Below are 5,868 nucleotides of genomic sequence, written 5' to 3'. Positions count from 1 at the left end.
TCAACCTCCTACGAGCGCTTTGTCGTCAAAGAAAATATCCGAATGAAAACTCAGTCTGGACACCATCTCATTATTTTAATTCATTGGCATCATTGGAGCCAGGTAGAGAAAACTGACAAGAACATTCTTCATTAATGTATTCATCCCGAGGTTGACTCCAATACAAAGAGGCGAGGCATTGACTGCCAATTTTCTACGCAACACGTTTCACAACAAAACAGCTTGTTCAAGCTGTACCAACACTCTAAATTTTATAACACTTTGAGAACACTGAAAGTGTTTAGGGTGAACACTTAAAGTGTTAGGGTGAACACATTTTTACACTTTTGGAACACAGAAAGTGTTCTCAATGTGTTATCCTGAAGCATCTTCTGCTACCTGAACACTTTTGGAACACATGGTAAACACTTTTTTGCACAGTGGAACACCAGGTGAACACACGTGTTCAACAAGTGTTCCACAAGTGTTCCACTTCGTCTTTTAGTCATGATCCGAATAAAATAATACATTAAAAATATTTCGGCCTTGAGCAGATTCGAAGCCGAGATCTTCGCCTTTTGCCATGTCAGCGCTCTACCGATTGAGCTACGGAGACTCGTCGGGATATAGCGTCGCTTAGAGTATATAATTTTTATACCCCCTAGACCGCTGCGGGACGTTTTTTTGTTTTTGTTTTTAATCGTGTTGTGCTTATATTTTTTCATCAAACATTTATTTCATCTGAGACATCTAATAAGCGGTAAGTATTAGCATTTTTATTTTTACAATTTAATAATGTTACTAATTGTCCCATCATGCTTCAGCTGGACCAAAAAAGAACGTTGACACTTTTAGATCTGTGGACCTGTCTGCGCGCTGCGTTGATTTGGCTCAGGATTTCCGATTGTTATCTGTAAGTTGCTTGCTGAGATTTTGTATTAATTCATCTAAGCTTAGTCACTCGTATTTTTGTTGTAACATGTTCCTGTTACTTGTATCTGTGGACGTTTGAAGACAATTTCTCTAATTTTGCTGTCGCAACGGTTTCAGCTGATCAGTGGACCTTTTACATTAGTTCTGCGTTGGTAAATAAACTCTATTTCAATTTGATGTTGATTTTTTATTCTGGTTGATGTGCTTGGTTTTGTGTTATTGTTATACTTGTATGTCCAGGGGTTCCTTATAATTATAATGGTGGTCCAGTGAACGATACCTTCCGCCTGTGGTCAGAGCAATACATTTGCAGATTTTCGGATTCTTCTTCTTCCTTTGGTTAGACCATAGATGTACGATCTGCACGCTAGATAAAGTGAAGCGGTAGGCTAAAAACAGCATACATTAATGAACAACATTCATCATAATAGTGGCCAGGTTGATTGTGTGCGCAATTTAGAATAATTCTATGCATGCTTGGTTGTATTTGATTTCACAGATCTATCACACTTTCAGGGAACTGGGAAGCCGTTTGAGCTGATGTGCCCATGTGGCGAATCGATGTGGGCGTAACCTGCGCACATTTCTTCTGAATTGCACTGAGGATGAACAGGAGGCACTGACGGCAACCCAGACGTGTTTACCAAGGTACGCATGTCCTGCATTTGCATATAGTGTGTAGTTTTGCAGAGAAATATTGACTTTCAAATTGATCTGATAAGTTTTGTTTGTTTGTTTGCTTAACGCCCAGCCGACTACGAAGGGCCATATCAGGGCGGTGCTGCTTTGACATTTAACGTGCGCCACACACAAGACAGAAGTCGCAGCACAGGCTTCATGTCTCACCTAGTCACATTATTCTGACACCGGACCAACCAGTCCTAGCCCTAACCCCATAATGCCAGACGCCAGGCGGAGCAGCCACTAGATTGCCAATTTTAAAGTTTTAGGTATGACCCGGCCGGGGTTCGAAGCCACGACCTCCCGATCACCGGGCGGACGCCTTACCACTAGGCCAATTGTGCCGGCGGTTGCGGAATCATTGATTATACTATTTGCTGAAATACTCTGTTTCAAAATTAATATCTCCGTGCAAAACACACCAGACAGTCGCCAAACTCATATGTGGACACACACACACACACACACACACACACACACACACACACACACACACACACACACACACACACACAGCCAGCCCCCTCTCCTTCCACATTTGACAGAAATCTAAATGTTGATACACAGTTTCACAATAAACAAAAGTATGAGAATCAGAACACTTGTCAGTGTTGCTACGATGTGGAACTTCAGTAAAATAGTGTTTGATTTCTTAACATGCATCTTGTGTGTGCAGGAACCATACTGCTTGGCTGAGGCAGTTCACTTTCTGGAGATGGAGCTAAAAGTAACAGTAATGCGACGAAACCTTGTGGATGCACTTCATGTAAGTTTAAGCTTTCTGTGGGATACAGCGCAGTTACATTTTGAGAATGCTGCCTTATTTTGCAGTCTTCTCCTTAAAAGGTGGAAAAAATATACATATTTTTAAGTTCAGTGAGTGCTGAGGCCTGCAATGATAAAATGTTTTCCTGAACTTAGTCTACTCAGAATTTCCATTCGTTATGGTAGAGTAGTGCCGTAAACACTGAGGCCAGCTTTAGTCAAAGCATGGCCAACAGACAACACGCTGCTGATCCGCTTGGATCTGCCATTGCCGCTAACTGTGTATGCAGGGTGCATTCAATATGACACCCTTTTCTTTTGAAAATATTCTCATCGGAGTTTATGATTGGTTTTGACAGTGATCGCTGGCCTCCAATGGTCGCTGACAAGGTGTTTTCCTTCGGTTCACGTAGGTTTAGCTTGAGATCACGTGAGTTAAAAGCGATCCGTTTGTAAGTTTTGGTTAGTTTGATCTAAATAATGAAATATTTTAGAAAATTATGATAGAAATTAGAATGCATTTTATATTAAAGAATGCATTCCATATCATAGAACACATTCTATATTTATAGAATGCATTCTATAAAATAGAAAACATTGTATAATATAGAATGCATTCAATCATACTTGTCATTTGCCCAGAAATGTATTCTATTATAGAATGCATTCTATAACGTCCAACAATGCATTCTTATGATAGAATGCATTCTTATGATAGAATGCATTCCATAAAGCGCCACAAAACTTCTACAGGCCAGCTCGGTATGGTCCCTGCTTCGAAAGCAGATCTACAAACACTCTCACACACAGCTCTCTCTTTCTCTCTGTCTCTGTCTCTCTCTCTCTCTCTCTCTCTCTCTCTCTGTCTCTCTCTCTCTGTCTCTCTCTCTCTCTGTCTGTCTCTCTCTCTCTATCTGTCTGTCTCTCTGTCTGTCTGTCTCTCTCTCTCTGTCTCTCTCTCTCTCTCTCTCTCTCTGTGCGTGTGTGTGGTTGTGTGTGTGTGTGTGTGTGTGTGTGTGTGTGTGTAGTTCTGCTTTTCTTTGCGGGGCTGGCCTGTTGTAGTTTCGGGACATTATGCATATAAATTATAATGCATTTCAGGACGTTAAAGAACGCATTCTATCATAAAAAGCATTTTGGTATTTTGTGTAAATAGAATGCATTTTATCATAGAAGGCAGTTCGGGACGTTATAGAATGCATTCTATAATATAGAATACATTACATAATAAATGATTTCCTTATAATTCATTATTTAGATCAAACCAACAAAACTTAGGTAGTTTCTTTACAAACGGATTACTAGAGGGTGCATTCAATATGACACCCTTTTCTTTAAACTAAAACTCATCGGAGTTCACGATTAATTGCGACAGTGATCTTTGGCTTCCAGTGATTGTTGACAAGGTGTTTTCCCTGGGTTCACATAGGTTAAGAACGAGTTAAGGAAAACGGGCGTGCTCAAGGCCTCGCCACATTAGCAGTACGGTTTACTGCTTACCTTATATAAACAATTTGTAGAGTGCCATTTTCCAGAGTGGCCACGCGCTAATGAAATCCTTGCGAAAGACCTATTTTAATTCTACTTTTTGTTCTTAGGGACAGACTCCTGCTTCAAGAGGGATTACTTTTTACATTCAGTCGTGTGTGCATGTGCGTGCATGCGAGTGTCATTGTGTGTTGGGAAGGTGAGAGCGAATTGGACGTGACGTATTTGTTCTGTTATGTGACCTATGCCCGTTCTGGAATAAAAAAAAGTTTACCTGTAACTGCGATTGTTGGAGATCTGCTGACAGCAAGAAGAAGTCCACTATTAGTTAAGATTTACACTTCAGTGTTATCAATTAAGTACACACGTTTAACACAAACCTGTTAAGAGTTGGAAATGCATCATGTACTAAAACTCACTTTTATTTCGAACAGGATGTTCCGGACAGCGAGTTGAAAACTAAACCAAAGACCAAGGGCCTGGAATCCTCCCAACTCTGAAGGGTGTTTTTGTTATCGGACTTTCGTGTGTGAACTTTCAAGATGGGGTTTACCAGAGCTCCGTTCATATTATTTAATAGCAACATATACCGAGCAACAAAAGAAACGCGAAAAAATTCTGCAATGTTTGATTGACAAAATCTCGAACAATTATGGAGTTAGAATTATCAAACCACAACATTTTGATGAAGGCATGTTTGACACAGCTGTTGCGTGAGTATTTTGATGCTGCGATTGTTTCAACACACGGGACAAAACGAAGTTTTGGAGGTCTCGCTCAGTCAGCCTTCATCGCGTTCTCTGGCCACTGATCGGACACTGGTTGCTACCAGTGATGTTCCTGGTATTGTCAGCGGCTGAATTGAATCGATGTCGAAGACGTTGTGGAAGGAAATTGCGATCTTGTCTTATTGGGGTAATGCGAAAAAATCTACCGCGTTGCATAACTGCAGTGCTTCCAATGTCACCAGAACATTGCAGAAGGTGATAAACTGTTGACACATGCACGTTTAAAGCACATGCCAGCGCTTCTGGATCACCCCCAGCTTTAAATCGACCTGGCATTTTGGTGGTGTCAATCTTGGCATCCTGGCTGTTTCAAAAGTGAGACTGGCAGCAAGCGTGCCATGGTCTCTTTTGGTTGCTAATGCATTAGTGAACACATCTCACATATCAGATTTCTCCTGCTCTACTTGCACGTGCTGCGAGCGCGCATTATGTGTTTTACGATAAACCTGCTTGTCTTGTGTGTTAAAACAGTCACAGCATCAAAATAATCACACAAAAGCAAGGTCAAACATGCCTTCATTAAACTTTTGTAGTTTAATAATTCTAACTCTATAATTGATGAAGATTTTGTCAATCAAACAATGACGAATTTTGTTGCTCGGTATATTATGTGTTCAACAATTCCTACCCCAGACCCGTTTGTTCTGCGACTGCTGCAGACATTTCTTTTTGTCAATTAAAAATGCTTCTTTGCTCACAAAATTTGATTTTAATGTCTTTCTGAATTGTATGACAGTGCAGGATGAAAGTGTTCCAAAAGTGTTCTAAAAGTGTTCCAAAAGTGTTCTAAAAGTGTTCCAAAAGTGTTCTAAAAGTGTTCCAAAAGTGTTCTAAAAGTGTTCCAAAAGTGTTCCAAAAGTGTTCCAAAAGTGTTCTAAAAGTGTTGACCTGAACACTTTTATGTGTTCAGAAGTGGTTACAGCAGGGTGAACACTTAAAAGTGTTCAGATGTGAACACTTTTGGAACACTTTTGGAACACTTTTTTGTGTATAGAACACTTTTTGTGTTCCAAAAGTGTTCTACTAAAAGGGTGTTCAGAAGTGGTTACAGAAAGGGTGTTCAGGAGTGGAACACTTTTGTTTAGAGTGAAGTATCCACTGACTACAAATAGAAGATTTTCGGGAAATAACTCCGTCGGGTTTGTATGGGTTGTGGAAGAGTTACCTTTTCTTGCCAAACGGCAGGCAAACAATGAAGGGGCCAATCACTAGCGAGGGGTGTGCCGGAATTCCT

At 40.5% G+C, this 5,868-nt stretch overlaps 1 long non-coding RNA gene across 1 annotated transcript; it reads left to right on the top strand.

The window, feature by feature from the left end:
* Positions 1-617: 617 nt before the first annotated feature.
* LOC138972932 (uncharacterized) lies at positions 618-5,339 on the top strand. Its single transcript, XR_011457819.1, has 4 exons — positions 618-892; positions 1,429-1,560; positions 2,270-2,359; positions 4,281-5,339. It is a non-coding gene; the product is annotated as an uncharacterized lncRNA (long non-coding RNA).
* Positions 5,340-5,868: the final 529 nt, after the last annotated feature.

Source organism: Littorina saxatilis, linkage group LG1 (assembly GCF_037325665.1).
Source record: "Littorina saxatilis isolate snail1 linkage group LG1, US_GU_Lsax_2.0, whole genome shotgun sequence".
In the NCBI taxonomy this organism is placed as follows: Eukaryota; Metazoa; Mollusca; class Gastropoda; order Littorinimorpha; family Littorinidae; genus Littorina; species Littorina saxatilis.
The sequence above is the reverse complement of the archived record's forward strand: the minus strand, read 5'-3'. Positions and strand labels throughout refer to the sequence as shown.